Source organism: Protopterus annectens, chromosome 6.part0, assembly GCF_019279795.1.
Source record: "Protopterus annectens isolate FY-2018-M chromosome 6.part0, PAN1.0, whole genome shotgun sequence".
Taxonomy (NCBI): domain Eukaryota; kingdom Metazoa; phylum Chordata; order Ceratodontiformes; family Protopteridae; genus Protopterus; species Protopterus annectens.
The window spans coordinates 518,840,817-518,861,547 of NC_056737.1; the positions used below are offsets into that span (position 1 = coordinate 518,840,817).

The following is a 20,731-nucleotide window of genomic DNA, read 5'->3' on the forward strand; positions in this document are numbered from 1 at the left end:
ACAGCCTTCAAGTAATGGTAAGGTCTAATTTCTGACATATTGCATTCTACATAATATTGGCCCTGTTTATCTAAAAGGAGCACGTGCACCACGTTGTTTGATCCCCTTTTTCTACATAATGGACAGAGGTAATCAAGAAGGCTCAAGTCAATTCCATCTGTGACTCAGAGGGTGACAAGGCTAATAAGAAACAGAGTACAAAGGATTGGTCCAGATAAAATCACGTTAGCTAGCAGGTCTAGGAGACCCTCTCTCTCTGTCTCTCAGATACCCTCCCTATGGGAGAAAAAAAGACACTTTGTTAAAGTTTCAAGTAGTTTATTCAGTTAAGTAGGTAGATGGATGAGTGTTCTGCCCCTACTTACCCATCCCCTCCCTTTTTCCCCTGCCTACTCCATCTGTCCCATTCCATTTTTTTAAAGAGAATACTGATGTTTATACAGTGTTTCCCAACTACCAGATAATCACCTGATAGTCCACAAAAAAATGAGTTGGTGACAACCCAGAGAAGTACCAATTTCCCTGTGGTTTAATGTTTTTCCTTAAGTTAAGAGACATCTTAACCTCGACGGCTGGAAAACTGTTGTACCTCACTGCAAGGATATGTGTGGAACCCATGCAAAAATTTTCTTCTGTTTTATTGCATGTTCATTGATTTGTGACGTCTCCAGGATTTTGCAAGTGATTTGAGTTCTGACTACATCTTTTTTTATTTAATTGTTGAAAATACAAACTCTTCCTTCTCTCTCTCTCTCTCTATATATATATATATGTATGTATATATATATATATATATATATATATATATATATATATAAATATATATAGAGAGAGTGAGACATATATGTCCTTCCACATTACTGTTGCAGTATTCTTTGGGATTCCCTGCCAAGGGTAGCCCAATGTCCGGCCAGTATACCAAAGCCTTAGTTTTTTTTATAGACAGTGTACGTCACAGGTATGTTCCCCTCTGTAGGTGCAGGGAATAAAGGTGACATACTGATGGACATACCTCAGAACTTCTTTGCCACCAGTCTGAACTCCATCATTGAACATCAGTCTGAAGGCTCCTTCTTCTCTGTTGGTTACTGAGCTGTGTTTCAGATATGTGCCCCGTTGTGCTTTTTTCATACCTTTTCTTTCTTTTTCAGTGTTGTGGGTTTACATGTCATCCAGAAAGGGAAAATGTCAGTGTGAGAGGCAGATTCCCCATAGGGATCATCACAAGCGATGTCTCTTTTGTTTGACCATACAGAGTTCTCTATCTGCCAAGTGTTTGTCCCTAAGACCCTATGTACATGTTTCTTCTTCTTATCTACCTGGAGAACCAACCTCTTAAATTGTCATTGCAGGTTGTGATGGCAGAATCCTCCAATCCTGAAGGTCAGCTGCCTGCCAAGAAAAAGGCCAAAAGAGTCAGGTCTAATTTGGCTTCTGTCCTGCCTCCCCTGGACATCTTTCTCAAGGCTGGTGAAGGCCCAGAGGATCACCCGGTTGTTATGTCACATTCCTCTTCCTCGACCGTATCAGAGGCTGGCATGGATCTGACTTCTCACACATCCTCGGAGGCTCAGCAGACATCCGTTCTGGATGATGAGGGGGAACCTTGGCTGATCATTTCACAAGATTTGAAGAGGATTCTGCAGATACCTGTTCAGGAGGAGATTCCTACTATGTTAATTGAATGTAGGCAGGTGTCTGAACCTCCTAGAGTGTTTAAGACAGACATCCCTTTAAAGAAGAAACAAAAGAATAAGCATATTTCCCTTGCTCCTAAAGATCCCCAATATGAATGGCAGGATTTTCCCCAGGGTTTGTTTAATGCATTGATGGCATTGAAGCATCCTCAGGGAGTTTTTGTACCTGCTCCCCCTTATTCCTCTGCCCCACTTAAGAGGCTCAGAGAGCAAGACTCCTCTGTAGAGGACTTGGATTCTGAGGAAGAGTCTTTGACATATTCCTCTCAGATCCCTTCTCCTTTAGACTATGGATCTGAAGAGGAAGATTCTATTAGGCGAGATTCTCCTTTTGAAGAATTCTCTTTTGGGGATACTATTTCTTGTATGAGAGCATACTTTAAATGGGACTGCTCTCAGATTTCTGATATTCAGAAGAGGTATGAACTCCTCCAGATGGAGTTCCCTAAGCCCCCTGCTGTACCTCCTGTCTTAGCTGCCCTTTTATTTATTTATTTAATTATTTTTAAACAAGAAACATCTTTATTAAGTTATCACTTATGACACAGGCAATCATTCATTTATATAAATGAGAACAAATCATATTGCCATAATCTTAGCTGCAAGCCTTATATATCACAAACCACATTGATATATGTTTAGTTGCAAGCATTATACATCACATATAATCTACCCGGTCATTGTCAGTCAAAGATTATATAGCTCATTCAAATCCTGCCTTCTTTTAAACATCATTCCTCCCCTGTATGTACTTTCCCATTTTTTATATGTAATTTGATCCTACCCTTTTCTAAAGATCCCAATTCCAGTTGTTTTATCTCTAGTACTATATTTACTACTTCTAGTACAGTTGATTTAAACTTTGATTTGCATTTTTTAGTAATTGCTGTTTTGGTAGCCACCATAATTAGACTCAGCAAGGCTTTACTATGTCTAGGCAATTCCGATTCTGTATCATAGCTCAGAAAAATCATTTTCCTAGATACACCAGTTTGCTCACCCAGTATCTCTGATAGAGTAGTCTGCAGAGAATCTTTAAAGTCTGTCAACTCATTACACTCTCAGAAAATATGTTCCCAATTAACCCTTTCTTCCCCATCATACCTCCAATATTTACTGTCTGCCTGAGGGAAAATTCTCTGGAGTCTACTTGAGGTATAAAAATACCTATGTAAACATTTCCAAGCAAAAATCCCAAATCTTCTAGATTTTGTTGCATATTTGCGAGATATACATATATCCCCCATTATATCCCCCATTGGCGGTGGTACAGTGGTAGCGTTGTTACCTCACAGCAAGAGGTTCTCCCATTCGATTCTCGGTTTGGCTTGGGAGTGCCTTGTGTGTGGAGTCTGCATGTCCTCCCCATGGTTGGGTAGCGTTCGAAAGACATTCGTTTGTAAATGGGCATGCCTTCGTTGAAGATTGGGCGTCGAGCTGGCATCTCGGCATTTCATAAAAATCTGCTGCCAATCATTAGTGGACCGGAGTTCAGCTGTGGTGACCCCTTACTGGGAAAAAGCCAAAAGCCAAACAACAACAACATATATCTCCCATTGCTTCTTTGTGAATTGCTTATCCATTCTCTCTTCCAAATCCTTTGTAACCTCCTCTTTTTGATTCTTAAAGTTATCATGCAATATTTTATATGCTCTACTAATTATTCCTTTAACAGCAGCATCTGTTCTAGATTCTACTAAAAACTCTACCAGTGCTGGTCTTTCGTTTAGGACCACACTATTTCTTTCTCTTTACCTGTATGCTGATATCAATCCTTGATAGGGAAGGCAATCTTTAACCTGCAGTTCAAATAAATTCTTGGAGTCATCCCATTCTATTACCCTTCCATCTCTAGTTATTTGCTCCCAATACCTTGGTTCCTTTGCCAGTTTTCTCCATTAAATTCCAGCCCTCTCTAGCCTATTGTCTGTATCCCTAATTGCAGTCATCCCTATTAGCAGAATCTCCTTTCTCCATTCCCATATTGGCTTAGTTCTTAGAATACTTTCTGCTACTTTATGAATATAATATTTTTTATGATTATTGTTATTTTCCTTGAAGATCTGTATTCAAAATCCCAGTTTCTCCTTGTTTCTTGAGCTTGCCCCCTGTTTCATCATCATCTCTTTCCACATTGAATTATAGATTTCTGCTTGTGCTATGTATATGAGCCTTAACTGTGTAGCTCTGAAATACTCCTTCAAATCAGGTAATCCCAATCTGTCTTGTTGTATTGGAAGAGTCATCTTATCCCACTTGACTCTTGCCATCTTCCCTCCCAGATAAAATCCTTCAGCTCTTTATTAATTGCTATCCACAACTTCTCCTCTGATTAATAAAAATATGCCTGACCTTTATATAAGACTTAAGGGAGTAAAAACATTTTAACTGCCTGTACCTTACTTCATGGGTGCCCTTTTAGATATCTTTTCTGCTGCTTCTGTGGCTCCAGACTGTCATCCTCTGGCTCCTAAGAAACCTGATGCCTAATTACTGTAAGTTTATCTACAAATGTCCTTCTGCTGACCCCTGTGTGGTGTCCATACCTCTCAACCGTTCCGAATTTCTCAGCATTTACCGGTTTTGAGGTAAAATAAATGGGACGCCACAAATTCCCAAGTGGCCCCTTTAATTTCCAAATTTCCCGGTCTTTTTTTTTTTTAATCATCACATGTGGGGTGTGCGCGATGATGTCAGTGTCGTGAGCAGCCTGTCAGCCTGTCAGAATATGGCTGAGGGATTGAGGGGGTGTGTACTAGTTTGTTTATATTTATACAACACGTGCAGCCAAGCCATTTGTTCATTCCTTAGTTACTTAGTTACAGTTGTATTAGACAGAGAGTGGTGCTACTAGTGCATTTGTCATACGGCAATGTGGCGGTGATCGGTCTCGCTCGCTCTCACACATTAGACAAGAGAGACAAGTCAAGATTCAAGAAGATGAATATAACAGCACCAGACCCAGTTCTTCCCCTGGCTCCTTCAGATATCGTAAAATAATTAAGAAAAAAAGAAAAGCAGTGTGGGTTATTGCACCCATTAGTGTTTTTTATTTTTAGAAGTTGAGACTTGAGAGAGAGTTGAGAGAGACATATGAGTGTGCTGAGAGCGAGTGAGCAACTGTGGAATGAGTCCGACCGTTAGCGTTTTTCTTTTTTTTTTTTAATTGAGAGTTGACTTGAGAGAGTCGAGAGAGTGAGAGAGATATGAGCGTTGAGAGCGAATGAGCGAGAGAGCAACAAGTTCAATGACTAATAGTATGGGAGTGTGTGACGTTTATCATAATTTGAAGCTGCTGGTTTTCCCTGCCATAATTGCATTCCACTTAATGTTATCAGTATGTTAGGAATGTATCCGTAACATGCAACTAAGAACTTATGTGTATTTTCCCTGACACGGCAGCCAGGCTCCAGATGGCAAGTGTTTGACTTCACATGGCAGTACTCTGAGTACCTGTGAAATCTGGTCTGGCAGTACCACTTGTTTTGACATTTAAAACTTCACTTTTGGCATTGTTTCTTTCTACGTTTCTTAGTCTAATGCTTTGAAATGAAGTCACTACCTGAGTTGAATGAGTATTTGGGTATATTGTTGTCTATTATTTTGAATAAGTTCACAATGTTACTAATCGCTAAATCAAAGACAATATGTAATTTTTATCATGTGTTTTATGGATTAACTTAAGCTAATTATACATTTTTTCCTGCAGTATTTTGTACACCACAGAATTATGGAGTTGATTCTATTACTGGCCTAGTAGATAACATCTCTGCATGTGTTTCACAACAGTTTTTAATCTGTTATTTATAATAGACTTCTAACCGGACCTAAATAAAATTTATTCTTGATTATATTACAAAATTCCATTGAATAAACTTAAAATGATGTTAGCATCTATGTTCATAGGTGAATATTAGGCTAACAGCCCTGAAATGTTATTTTAAGCCTAGTCAGTAACTTGAGGTCAGAATCAAACTTTGAACCTTGTGTCAATGAGGTGAAGACCTTAATCATTATGCCAAACCGACCTCCCTAAGTGCAACCTTTATGCTGTCATAAACTAAGAGTTGTTAGTTGTTAAGTGGTTGTGGTTCTATAACCCTTTGTTATACTGTGTTAAGTAAAACCTACAGAAGGTGGTACATAACTGATTTTGTGATTAATTATCCTCTTACTAACAGAACTTCCTTTGTGTTTGTGTATTACTATGTTTTCACTGAGAAGGTTCTGCTGGACACTACTGATTTGCACTGAAGGCCCATAGAAAAGCTTCAAGAGGTGTCACGTAAAAATATAAATTCTTTATCATTAACTGCTGACTTTTGTGCTAACAGATTGACAGATATGCTGTCTGCACTTGTTTTTGTTCTTGAAAACAATTCACCGGCTGATAGCCTCTAATCTGTGCTTTGTTGTGGTGTGCAATTAGACAGAGAGTTATCTGTGCAAGCTAGCTGGAGGAGGGGACTGATGGGGAGGCCTGGCCTGGGTTGTAAAAAGACCTGTGCTGTGCTAAGTTAATTTTATTTTTATATATGAGAATTGTATTTTAGTTTTATACAAGTTCAGATGTTAGTAGCATAAATAAAACAGTTTTGTTCTGGTTTATATTTTGTGTTATTTAATGAAGAAGGCTGAAGTGCAGCCACAGTTAATTTTATTTTTATAAAAGAAAATTGTACTTTAGTTTTGCACAAGTTCAAATATTCCAAAAATAATCACTGTGATGGAAAAATGGACACTACTTGGAGATGAAATAAGATTTAATATCACAATAGTTAAGCGCTTTCAGCCTTACACAGAAACCTTCATCAGAACAAAGTACAAAGACACAATCCAATTGATATGCACTCGTCAGTTGAGTTATAGCAATCACAAAACTTCACTAAATTGTTTGCCAATTAAAAAACAATTAAAAATTCTTGAAAGTCACATCTTCTACTTATAATATAAAGTGTTCTAACCACAAACATATTACTCAAAATTCAGTAATATTAAAAACAATGTGTGTGCACTTCATTTACATTTGTTGATGTTAGATTTTATGAATATAAATCTGAAATTAATTATGTTGTAAATATGCTGAAAGAAAAGGCTTGCTTAAATGCAGAAACAAAGTTTAAGTAAAATGTGATCAGCAGTCATACTAAATGACCATGGCTTGGAAAAGGAATCTGCTGAATGGACATTATTCCCTTACAGACTCAAGGCATGATATATGCAATGACAAAAATGCAAAATCTGCTTTTAAAGAACAATGACATGTTATTCTGCATGGAAAAACAGGATGGCACAAGAACAGATGTTTTACAAAGATCCAAATAAAATACAGGATGTTCACACTGTCAGAAAAGCTGATCTCTGACAATGTGTTTTCTCAAAAATATGTTTTTCTTCATAAAAAACAGGATATGCTTATCAGCATTGACATAAGAACATGTGTTTTATACAAAGATCCAAATAGAATACAGGACAATGTGTTTCCTCAAAAATATGTTTTTCTACATGGACATCAGGACACTGTTACAGGATATTCACACTGTCAGAAAAGCTGGTCTCTTACAAGACATTGTTAAATAAGGAAGCTTAGTATTGTTTCTACAGGATAAGCAATTCTCCAAAATAAGAATACAGAACAATGTGTTTCCTCAAAATATGTTTATGCATGACTAAAAAAGAGTATATAAAGAGCTGTATAAATCCAGTTGTTTGGGGATATGGTAGGAACACATTTGGTGTTCTGAGGTAAATGTTATATCTCTCACATCATCTGTACTATATGAGAAGTAAAGTTGGAACAGTACTTTTAAGCTGCAACGTTTGTCTAGTTTTATTTATTATAAAAGTTATTGGTTACTGCTCTTAAAGACAAGTGCTGCAAAGTATATTCTCTCATCAGTGTATATTCTGCAAGTTTCTGTATGCAACAGACTGTGAATGCAAATATAATCAGACTTTGAATTTTAGCAAGAATCCATCCAGGCAAGAAGCAAGCAAGTAAGAGCAATATAATATTTTTTCAATTTATGATAGGGACAAAGAATCCAGCCAGCAAGACTGAGTGTCATAAGAACACTGCAGATCCATCACTCCAAGCAAGAAGTAAGCAGCTCCATATAATATTTTTTCAATGGCGAGGCAGCTGAGTGACTAGCACCATATAATTTTTTCAATGGCAAGCTAGTCTGCATTTGAACCTACAATCTGCATTCAAACACAGGAGGAGTGATGGTAAGCCCTGCAGAGGGTCACTTCAGCTAAATTGCAGTAACTAACATTTTGTCAATTCTGAACAGAAGTATTCCAGTTTATGCAGCTTGCAGTAGTGACTAGTTCAAAGAAATTAGCAGTGCATAAATTCTTCAAGAAAAGGGGATATCCACTAGCCCATCAGTCCACTGCCTGTTGTGCTTTCCCAGCTTCTCAAGTGACTTTGAAAAATTTCCAGCCATCTGCAATAGCAGCCTGATCACCTGTTTTCTTGCTAACTGGTAAGACTTTTTCTGTGTCACATATTTAGTGTGGATGATGTTAAAACAGTTTGTATATTCTTAAGAGTTTTTATATTCTTAAGACAGGTTGTATATGCATATATAGTTTCTGTATTCCTAGACAGGTTGTATATTACTAGATAGTATGGATATTATTTATAATTCATGCAGGAGTAAACCAAACTTTAGTAAATTGCTATGTTGGTATACACAGCACATTAGTAAATGTAAAACCTTATTAAGGCATTATGCAAATGTATTACAATATTTGACTGGTATCTCAAACCATGTGAAAAATGACAAATGTTTATTGTGTGATTCAACAAAAACTGCATTTTGTGTATTATGTCATAAAAAAATATTGCATCATATTGCAAATATAAAATAGACTGTAAAGACAGATCTGAAGAATTAACTAAGGGTAAAGTGTTTCCATTACATTCTGATGTTGAACAGTTATGTCCTGTCACCACATGTGAGTCAAATCAGTTACTGATAGAACCCTAGTACATTTTGTTACAAAGGAATGTAGTAAACTTCTAAACGACAGACACAATGAGTTCAGGAAGCTTAGACAAGTTATACATACATCTTTTCAAAAGTGCATAGGAGTTTCAAATTCAGCAGAACAGCTTACTAAAGAATGTCAGAAAGACCATACAACATTCCAGGAATTCTTCAAAAAGCAGTTGCAGGATAAAAGCAAATATTGGCTCAACTGTTTCTAATATGTTTATGTTTTGAAAATGGTTAAACATACATGGTAGGATGGTAGCATCTGATGTAGGATAATAGAGACAAATCATTTTTAAAAGTTTTACTTTCATTCAGTTTTCATTAGCATAGTCAAAAGGTAAACAAAACTGTTCTAGTATATTATAATATATAAAAATTAAATAAAAATAGATGAGTAAAAATTTAAAGTCCACAAGACATGCACATGCTTATATATATACAAGATACAACAGAGCATGTGTGGTGTGTTCTTTTCATCTAGAGTACATCTGTTACAATACACAGGCAGACAACAGCAAATATAAATAATATAAATATAAATGTGTTGGTTAAACTAATATCTATTTTGTTTTTTACAATTTATTTATAATTATATAGTAACACCAAACAGTTAAAGTTCTGAATTTTAAATCACAGATGGTATTATTCAAACAGTTTTTGTAAAATTAATGGCAGGACAGTTCAATAGTTAAATAAATAGTTAAATAAAAAAAAAATATTGAAATCCATGTAAGGTAATTGTAAAATGATGTATATTTATGTAGTATAAATGCATAGTTAAAATTAGACTAAATGTACAATTAAATGAATGCCTAGTAATAAATATGTGTGAAAAAACTAGTTTTAAAAAAATGGGTCCAGTATACCTAGTAAATTGAAATGCATGAACAGCAAACAGTCTGTGTAAATACATACTGTAAAGAATACATTGTGATAAGTTCAAAAGTAATTTGTCAAGTTGTAATATGACTGGTTTTATCCCAGTAAAATAATTGCTTTCAAATATTTATTACCAGTTCAGTACTTTACCAAGATGTTAATGGGCAGTTCAAAGACTTGACCACAATGTTATGGTTAAAATGACATTGAAATTGTGTGTTTTCAGTAGTGTATAAATGCTTGCAGTAGCGCATGGTTACTGTCTCTCATAGTTAATTCAACAGCTGCAAAGAGTTAATGAAACAGTTCTAAGTCATAAATTAAATTCTGTGATTGCAAAAGAATAAATTGAAAGCAGACACAGCTCATAACTGATAAAATATTTTCACAGAATGGTCTGCAAAAGAAAAAGTTGTTAAATACATTCAGTTTTGGTAGTAATACTTTAATATCATTGTATTAACTATGTAAAATTGCATTTTGATTTGTTGTATCAAACTAAAGGTTTGTTTCTTGTGTTTTCTATATAAAATGTTTTGAGTATGTTTAAAAACAGAGGGAATTGTTAGATTTTATGAATATAAATCTGAAATTAATTATGTTGTTGCAGAAACAAAGTTTAAGTAAATGTGATCAGCAGTCATACTAAATGACCATGGCTTGGAAAAGGAATCTGCTGAATGGACATTATTCCTTACAGACTCAAGGCATGATATATGCAATGACAAAAATGCAAAATCTGCTTTTAAAGAACAATGACATGTTATTCTGCATGGAAAAACAGGATGGCACAAGAACAGATGTTTTACAAAGATCCAAATAAAATACAGGATGTTCACACTGTCAGAAAAGCTGATCTCTGACAATGTGTTTTCTCAAAATATGTTTTTCTTCATAAAACAGGATATGCTTATCAGCATTGACATAAGAACATGTGTTTTATACAAAGATCCAAATAGAATACAGGACAATGTGTTTCCTCAAAAATATGTTTTTCTACATGGACATCAGGACACTGTTACAGGATATTCACACTGTCAGAAAAGCTGGTCTCTTACAAGACATTGTTAAATAAGGAAGCTTAGTATTGTTTCTACAGGATAAGCAATTCTCCAAAATAAGAATACAGAACAATGTGTTTCCTCAAAAATATGTTTATGCATGACTAAAAGAGTATATAAAGAGCTGTATAAATCCAGTTGTTTGGGGATATGGTAGGAACACATTTGGTGTTCTGAGGTAAATGTTATATCTCTCACATCATCTGTACTATATGAGAAGTAAAGTTGGAACAGTACTTTTAAGCTGCAACGTTTGTCTAGTTTTATTTATTATAAAAGTTATTGGTTACTGCTCTTAAAGACAAGTGCTGCAAAGTATATTCTCTCATCAGTGTATATTCTGCAAGTTTCTGTATGCAACAGACTGTGAATGCAAATATAATCAGACTTTGAATTTTAGCAAGAATCCATCCAGGCAAGAAGCAAGCAAGTAAGAGCAATATAATATTTTTTCAGTTGAAATCTGCTTTCTTATGCAAAGCTACTTTATAATTTGCAACACCATTTTAAACTTGGTGTATTATAAGAATTAAATGCAACTTGCCATTTAAATTCTCTGTAATCCAACTCCCCATCCCTATTAAAATCATTAGGTACATGATCAATAACTGTAAAGTAAAACGTCTTATAGGTTTTACAAATCGAAACATGTTTAGCTACTGCATTGTCCAAATTCTTGTTTCTAATAGCATACAAATGCTCATACATTCTCCTTTTTAACTGCCTGTTGGTTTTTCCTATAAAAAATGCAGTGCAAGCCAAGCACTTCGCTAAATATACCACATATGAAGTACCACAGGTAAAATATTCTGGTACCTGCCAAATATTGTTACAAGTACAAACTTCTAAATATGGACCCTCAGCAACATACCTACAATAGTTACAGCTCAAACACTTAAAAGTGCCTTTAATACCCATCTTTGGCCCATGGTGTTCCCTCTCAAATAATTCTTTGAAATTGTTTGCTCTTTTATTAATAAAAATATTTGATGGTCCCAAAATCGCCTTCAAATCACTGTGTGCTTCTAAAATCCTCCAATTATTTTGAATACTCCTCCTAATGCCACTGCTGTCTACCGTAAATACCAACAGCATAGACATTGTCCAGTCTGTTTTAACCGAAGGATGTACAGAACAAATCTCTCCCACCGTCTGACCCTGAATGCAACTATTTATCACATTGGAAGGGTATTCCCTACACCTAAACCTATTGTGTAATTGCTCCACCAATTTATTTATTTATTTTTAGAAGTTGAGACTTGAGAGAGAGAGTTGAGAGAGATATATGTATGTGTTGAGAGCGAGTGAGCAAGAGAGCGACTGTGTGACGAGTCTGACAGTTAGCATTTTTTTTTTGAAGTTGAGAGTTGACTTGAGAGAGCCAAGAGAGAAAGAGATATGAGCGTTGAGAGCGAGAGACCGATGAGTTTGATGACTAATAGTATGGGGGTGTGTGAGTGTGTGTGAAGTTTATCATAATTTGAAGCTGCTAATTTTCCCTGCCATAATTGCATTCCACTTAATGTTATCAGTATGTTAGGAATGTATCAGTAACATGTAACTAAGAACTTATGTGTATTTTCCCTGACACGGCAGCCAGGCTGTAGATGGCAAGGGTTTGACTTCACATGGCAGTACTCTGAGTACCTGTGAAATCTGGTCTGGCAGTGCAACTTGTTTTGACATTTAAAACTTCACTTTTGGCATTGTTTCTTTCTACATTTCTTAGTCTAATGCTTTGAAATGACGTCACTACCTGAGCTGAATGAGTATTTGGGTATATTGTTGTCTATTATTTTGAATAAGTTCACAAGGTTACTAATCTCTAAATCAAAGACAATATGTAATTTTTATCATGTGTTTTATGGATTAACTTAAGCTAATTATACATTTTCCCTGCAGTATTTTGTACACCACAGAATTATGGAGTTGATTCTATTACTGGCCTAGTAGATAACATCTCTGCATGTGTTTCACAACAGTTTTTAATCTGTTATTTATAATAGACTTCTACTCAGACCTAAATAAAGTTTATTCTTGAATATATTACGAAATTCCATTGAATAAACTTAAAAGGATGTTAGCATCTATGTTTATAGGTGAATATTAGGCTAACAGCCCTGAAAGGTTATTTTAAGCCTAATCAGTAACTTGAGGTCAGAATCAAACTTTGTGTCAATGAGGTGAAGACCTTAATCATTTTTCCAAACCCACCTCCGTAAGTGCAACCTTTATGCTGTCATAAACTAAGAGTTGTTAGTTGTTAAGTGGTTGTGGTTCTATAACCCTTTGTTATACTGTGTTAAGTAAAACCTACAGAAGGTGGTACATAACTGATTTTGTGATTAATTATCCTCTTACTAACAGAACTTCCTTTGTGTTTGTGTATTACTATGTTTTCACTGAGAAGGTTCTGCTGGACACTACTGATTTGCACTGAAGGTCCATGGAAAAAAGCTTCAAGAGGTGTTACGAAAAAATATAAATTCAGCAGTCAACATGACAAGCAGAGTGTTAAACTGCTTTATGTCATTATATATATCTGCAGATTACATAAACGGGACATATTGTATTACAGTTTTTCCAGCAGCCATAATTGCATGCTACGTTACATTACAATAGGCTTTGGCAGTAACATGACGGGTAACGTTCATATTTCTTAATTTAGATTTCCTGTGCTGTAAAGTACAGCAATGAAAGGACAGATTACTGGAATCTAATAATCTAACAGACACCACACCCCTTACATTTCTGGCTTTATCATTAACTGCTGACTTTTGTGCTAACAGATTGACAGATATGCTGTCTGCACTTGTTTTTGTTCTTGAAAACAATTCACCGGCTGATAGCCCCTAATCTGTGCTTTGTTGTGGTGTGCAATTAGACAGAGAGTTATCTGTGCAAGCTAGCTGGAGGAGGGGACTGATGGAGAGGCCTGGCCTGGGTTGAAAAAAGACCTGTGCTGTGCTAAGTTAATTTTATTTTTATATATGAGAATTGTATTTTAGTTTTATACAAATTCAGATGTTAGTAGCATAAATAAAACAGTTTTGTTCTGGTTTATATTTTGTGTTATTTAATGAAGAAGGCTGAAGTGCAGCCGCAGTTAATTTTATTTTTATAAAAGAAAATTGTACTTTAGTTTTGCACAAGTTCAAATATTCCAAAAATAATCACTGTGATGGAAAAATGGACACTACTTGGAGATGAAATAAGATTTAATATCACAATAGTTAAGCGCTTTCAGCCTTACACAGAAGCCTTCATCAGAACAAAGTACAAAGACACAATCCAATTGATATGCACACGTCAGTTGAGTTATAGCAATCACAAAACTTCACTAAATTGTTTGCCAATTAAAAAACAATTAAAAATTCTTGAAAGTCACATCTTCTACTTATAATATAAAGTGTTCTAACCACAAACATACTACTCAAAATTCAGTAATATTAAAAACAATGTGTGTGCACTTCATTTACATTTGTTGAAATCTGCTTTCTTATGCAAAGCTACTTTATAATTTGCAACACCATTTTAAACTTGGTGTATTATAAGAATTAAATGCAACTTGCCATTTAAATTCTCTGTAATCCAACTCCCCATCCCTATTAAAATCATTAGGTACATGATCAATAACTGTAAAGTAAAACGTCTTATAGGTTTTACAAATCGAAACATGTTTAGCTACTGCATTGTCCAAATTCTTGTTTCTAATAGCATACAAATGCTCATACATTCTCCTTTTTAACTGCCTGTTGGTTTTTCCTATAAAAAATGCAGTGCAAGCCAAGCACTTCGCTAAATATACCACATATGAAGTACCACAGGTAAAATATTCTGGTACCTGCCAAATATTGTTACAAGTACAAACTTCTAAATATGGACCCTCAGCAACATACCTACAATAGTTACAGCTCAAACACTTAAAAGTGCCTTTAATACCCATCTTTGGCCCATGGTGTTCCCTCTCAAATAATTCTTTGAAATTGTTTGCTCTTTTATTAATAAAAATATTTGATGGTCCCAAAATCGTCTTCAAATCACTGTGTGCTTCTAAAATCCTCCAATTATTTTGAATACTCCTCCTAATGCCACTGCTGTCTACCGTAAATACCAACAGCATAGACATTGTCCAGTCTGTTTGAACCGAAGGATGTACAGAACAAATCTCTCCCACCATCTGACCCTGAATGCAACTATTTATCACATTGGAAGGGTATTCCCTACACCTAAACCTATTGTGTAATTGCTCCACCAATTTATTTATTTTTTTTAGAAGTTGAGACTTGAGAGAGAGAGTTGAGAGAGATATATGTATGTGTTGAGAGAGAGTGAGCAAGAGACCGACTGTGCGACAAGTGTGACAGTTAGCATTTTTTTTTGAAGTTGAGAGTTGACTTGAGAGAGCCAAGAGAGAAAGAGATATGAGCGGTGAGAGCGAGAGACCGATGAGTTTGATGACTAATAGTATGGGGGTGTGTGAGTGTGTGTGAAGTTTATCATAATTTGAAGCTGCTAATTTTCCCTGCCATAATTGCATTCCACTTAATGTTATCAGTATGTTAGGAATGTATCAGTAACATGCAAATAAGAACTTATGTGTATTTTCCCTGACACGGCAGCCAGGCTCTAGATGGCAAGTGTTTGACTTCACATGGCAGTACTCTGAGTACCTGTGAAATCTGGTCTGGCAGTGCAACTAGTTTTGACATTTAAAACTTCACTTTTGGCATTGTTTCTTTCTACGTTTCTTAGTCCAATGCTTTGAAATGATGTCACTACCTAAGCTGAATGAGTATTTGGGTATATTGTTGTCTATTATTTTGAATAAGTTCACAAGGTTACTAATCTCTAAATCAAAGACAATATGTAATTTTTATCATGTGTTTTATGGATTAACTTAAGCTAATTATACATTTTTCATAGGTTCATAGGTTCATAGATCAGTACTAGGCTAACTGCCCTTGCGAGCCATTTTAAGCCTAGCCAGTTATCCTTTGGGAGACTTGAACCTTGCACCTTGTGTTTGTAAGGCAAACACCTTAACCATTAGGCCACACTCCCAACCCCCTGCAGTGTTTTGTACACCACAGAATTATGGAGTTGATTCTATTACTGGCCTAGTAGATAACATCTCTGCATGTGTTTCACAACAATTTTTAATCTGTTATTTATAATAGACTTCTACTCAGACCTAAATAAAGTTTATTCTTGAATATATTATGAAATTCCATTGAATAAACTTAAAAGGATGTTAGCATCTATGTTCATAAGTGAATATTAGGCTAACAGCCCTGAAAGGTTATTTTAAGCCTAATCAGTAACTTGAGGTCAGAATCAAACTTTGTACCTTGTGTCAATGAGGTGAAGACCTTAATCATTATGCCAAACCCACCTCCCTAAGTGCAACCTTTATGCTGTCATAAACTAAGAGTTGTTAGTTGTTAAGTGGTTGTGGTTCTATAACCCTTTGTTATACTGTGTTAAGTAAAACCTACAGAAGGTGGTACATAACTGATTGTGTGCTTAATTATCTCCTTACTAACTTCCTTTGTGTTTGTGTATTAATATTTTATCACTGAGAAGGCTCTGCTGGGCTCTACTGATTTGCACTGAAGGCCCATGGAGAAAAGCTTCAAGAGGTGTTACGAAAAAATATAAATTCAACAGTCAGCATTACAAGCAGAGTGTTAAACTGCTTTATGTCTTATATATATCTGCAGATTACATAAACGGGACATATTGTATTACAGTTTTTCCAGCAGCCATAATTACATGCTGGGTTACATTACAATAGGCTTTGGCAGTAACATGACAGGTAACACACAGATTTCTTAATGTAGATTTCCTGTGCTGTAAAGTACAGCAATGAAAGGACAGATTACTGGAATCTAATAATCTAACAGAGACCCCACCCCTTACATTTCTGTCTTTATCATTAACTGCTGATTTCTGTGCTAACAGTGACAGATACGCCGTCTGCACTTGTTTTTGTTCTTGAAAGCAATTCTCCAGCCTCTAGCTGCAGCCACAGTTAATTTTATTTTTGTAAAAGAAAACTGTACTTTAGTTATGCACAAGTTCAAATTTGAATATACATAAAACACTATTGTTCTGCTTATGTTGTGTTTCATGATCATATTTTGGTTGTCTATTCTTCAGTTTGGGTTTAAATGTTGCTATCCCACAATTCCATTGGAGTGCGTGGGGTTATATAATTATGTATGCAAATTGTATGTTAATCACCATACAGATTTGTACCTGTTTTTCATGGGCCTTTGTCCAGATTTTTGATGTTTCCAGATTGAGAGCTATGGTGGTGTCTGTCTCTTCTGACAAACTATCTAAGCTTTTGCTACAAAACTGCTTCCTTCAGACAAGGATAGTAGGGGCATGGAACAGCTGGGCAAGAAAGTCTAATCTGCTGCTACTTTGGCCTTTCTGGCTATTAATTACCAGACCCATATGATCAGGTATATTTTAGCCCTTCTTTCTCTGGCTTCCCAGGGTATCTCTGACCTTCCTGATTCTGAAGGGAAGATATCGGCCCTTTCTTTGCTGGGCTCCATTTCTCAAGTTACTCACCACTCTATTAAATGTAGTTATGATGCAGCTGATGCCTCTTTTAGGGCTGCTACCTTTGGTTCTGTTTTGAGACTCTGCTCTTGGCTTTGTCTCCAGCCTTTACCTGGTGACATTAAGGCTAAAGTGTTGTATACTTATTTTAATAATTAGAGCCTATTTGGTTCTGCAGCTGCTGAGCTTTTTAAGTCTCTGCAGAATAAGGGGAAGGTCTTACAGGAATTAAAGCATATTTTTGTTTCTCCTATTCCCAAGTTCCAAAGAAATTATCCTTCTCAATCTGTTTTTGTTCACAGACAGCTTCGCCCTCCCCCCAAAGGTAAAAAGGGTTCTAGGTGGGTTTCTCCTGCTAAATCTACTCAGACTTTCACTTCTCAGCAGCCTCCTTTTCAAGACAAACCAGGTTCCATCTGACTGTTTTCCCTTTTCCTTATATTCCCTTAGCGCTTTGTCTTTCCCTATCCCTACCCAATTGGTTAAGGATCACTCAAGACTCTTGGGTTCTGTCCACCATCCTTAAGATATAATCCATGGTGTGGAAATCCCTTCATCCCTTTCTGAGCATCCCTCAACCTCCTCAGGAACAGCTTCCTTTCTTTACAATACTACTTCAGGGCCTTCGCTCTCAAGACATGATTCAAGCTGTTTCCCCTTCCTAGCAGGGGATAGGGTTTTATTCCAGAATGTTTCTGGTTCCTGGGAAGGAAGGCACCTGGAGACCCATTCTGGGCTTCTGTTAGCTCAACATCTTTCTGAAGATCCCTTCTTTCTGGAAGTTAACCCTTCAGACTCTGTTTCATCTTCTTCTTCTACAGGCTTTCCTGGTCTGTTTGGATCTCAAGGATGCTTATCTCCACATCTCTATTCTTCCCCTTTTCAGGATTTTTTTTGCATTTCTCTGTTTCTTCCTTGCATTTTCAGTTCCCTGCTTTGCCCTTTGGCCTTTCTACTGCCCAAGGGTTTTCAGCAAATGCTTCACTACTGTGGTTGCTTTTTACAGGATGAAAGGAGTTCAAATCTTTCCTTATCTGGATGACTTCCTCATTCAAGCTTCCTCCCCTGAGACCTTGCTTCAACACTTTCACTATACTGTTTGCCTATTGCAAAGCCTGGGATTTACAATAAACTTCCAGAAATCAGCTCTGGTTCCTTCTCAGGATCATGTATTTCTTGGCTGTAGGCTTGCAGGCTCCAATTCATCCCTATGTTGGCCTCACTGCCTCCTCCCAAGGCTCTTTCTCTGACTGCCTTTTTTCAGTCATTTCATCAGGTTTCCCTTACAACCAGAGTTTCTCAGGGCTCTGGGATTCATTGCCTCCATATTCCTATGGCACCTCTAGCCAGGCTCAATATAAGAAAACTACAGTGGTTACTAAAGTCAGTATGGTTCCAGCACTGTCATCCTCTAGATTTTCCATTCCCTCTTCTTCCATACCTCAAACTCAAGCTTCAGTGGTGGATTCATCAGCTGTCTCTCAACCTGGAACTTCCTTCACAGCCCCCAGTTCCCATTTAAGAACTTTTTTCAGATGCCTAAAACATGGAGTAGGGTGCCTATTCTGGTCCCCTCAGGGTTTGGAGTCTCTGGCGCCCTCATCAACGGTCAGATCATATTAATTTCAAGAGATGAGAACTCTCCTTTTTGCCCTTCAGGCCTTCTATTCTCTTTTTCTTCCAGGGCCCCTCAAAATCTTTATAGGCAATACCACAGTAAAGTGGTACATCAACAAGCAAGGAGGGGCATAGTCCTACCGTTTTTGCAGACTGGCTCTAAAGGTTTGGGATCTAACTATCCAGTATCAAGTGACTCTTCAGGCTGTTTATATTCCTTCAGAGAAAAACATAATGGCAGTTCCTCTGAGCAGGTCCATAATATAGGCTCACAAATGGATCCTTCACAGAGACATGTTTCTGGACATTGTCCATCAGTGTGGTACTCCTCAGGTAGATATTTTTTCCTTCCCTTTGAAGAGACAACTTCTTCTTGTTTGCACCACAGTCCCTAGTCCTCTGGCCTAGAAGGGGGTATTTCTCTACACCTTCCCTCCCTTTCCTGTCATTCCAAGGGTCCTACTGAAGATAGAGCAAGACTCCCACAAAATCTTGTTGGTGACTCCCCTTTGACCCAGACAGCATTGATTCCCCCTTCTTCTGCACTTAGCCAAAGGCAGTCACCACAAGTTACTTTACAGGGTGGACCTACTCACATAGGACAAGGGGTCTTTCATCCATGCTCACTTGTCCACTCTTGAATTGACATTGTGGGTGATAGGGTTTTGATCCCTTTTAGGCACCTTTTTCTGAGGAGGTTGTGCAGAAGGCCAGGAAACCCACTACCAGGAAATCCTATATGTCTAATTGGAAGAGATTTTCTGTTTAGTGCCTTGCTTGCAACCAGGATCCATTTTCTGTGCAGATCTCTCTGGTTCTCTTGTATTTGTGTGAATTGCTCCAAGCTGGGTTGGCTTATTCTTCCATTAAAGCTCACCTTTCAGCTATCTCTGCTTGTCTGCCATTATTTCCTCCTGTGGCCTCTAGGTATGAGTTGAAACAATTTCTTAAAGGTGTACTTCTTATCAGACCTTTCAGGGAAACTATTCCCCTTCCTAAGATCTTAAATTTGTTCTTGAAAAATGGACTCAGGCTCCTTTTGATCCTGCAGCTTCAGCTTCCTCACAACATTGTACATGGGGGACTGTTGCTCTTTTGGCCCTTACTTCAACTAAGAGAGTGTCTGAACTCCAGGTTCTTATGGCTGTTCCTCCTTTTTTTGTTTTTACTTAGGGATAGGGTGTCCCTTCATACTAATCCTTCTTTTATGCCCAAGGTGGTTAATGAGTTGTGTCTTAATCAGTCTATTAATTTGCCCTCCTTTTTTCCTTCTTCACATTCTGCAAGTGAGAAAGATTTTCACACCTTGGATTTGCATAGGTAGCTCCGATGTTATTTGGATAAGACTAAAGCCATTCACAAGTCTGAGCAGCTTTTTGTTTCTTTTCATCCCAGATCTGTGGGTTTGGCTGTTTCTAAGCAAATCATTTCTTCATGGATTTCTAAGAACATTTCTTTTTGTTACTCCTTTCACGGAAAAAGCCTTTCTCTTCTGCAAAGGCTCATTTTACCAGGGCCGTGGCTTATTCTGGGGCTTTTTTTCAAATGATTGGATACCCATTCCATCCTTGAGGCTGCTACTTGGACCTCTGTCCATACCTTTACTAAACATTACAAATTGGATGTTGTTTCCACAGCAATAACTGTTTTTGCCAGGAGCTATCCTGCATGGTTTTCTTCAGGGCTCCTCTGGGCCTTCCTCCTCCCAAGTTTCCTTTTAGTAAAGAATACCGCAACAGTGATATGGAAGGACAAAGTGCAGTTGTGTAAAATCTTACCATAACAGTAGTTTCCCTTCTCTTCACTCTTGCAGTATTCACTTCCTCCTTCCCTCCCTCCCCTTTCTGCTGTACCTTTTTCCTTTCTCCTTCTGGATGCACATGTTCCTCCTACT

The 20,731-nt window shown here is 36.9% G+C and overlaps 1 protein-coding gene across 1 annotated transcript in view; it reads left to right on the top strand.

Annotated features, from left to right (window-relative positions):
* The window catches only part of LOC122803867 (melanoma inhibitory activity protein 2-like), a 477,884-nt gene that overhangs the window by 143,961 nt on the left and 313,192 nt on the right, over window positions 1-20,731 (top strand). The window lies entirely within an intron of this gene.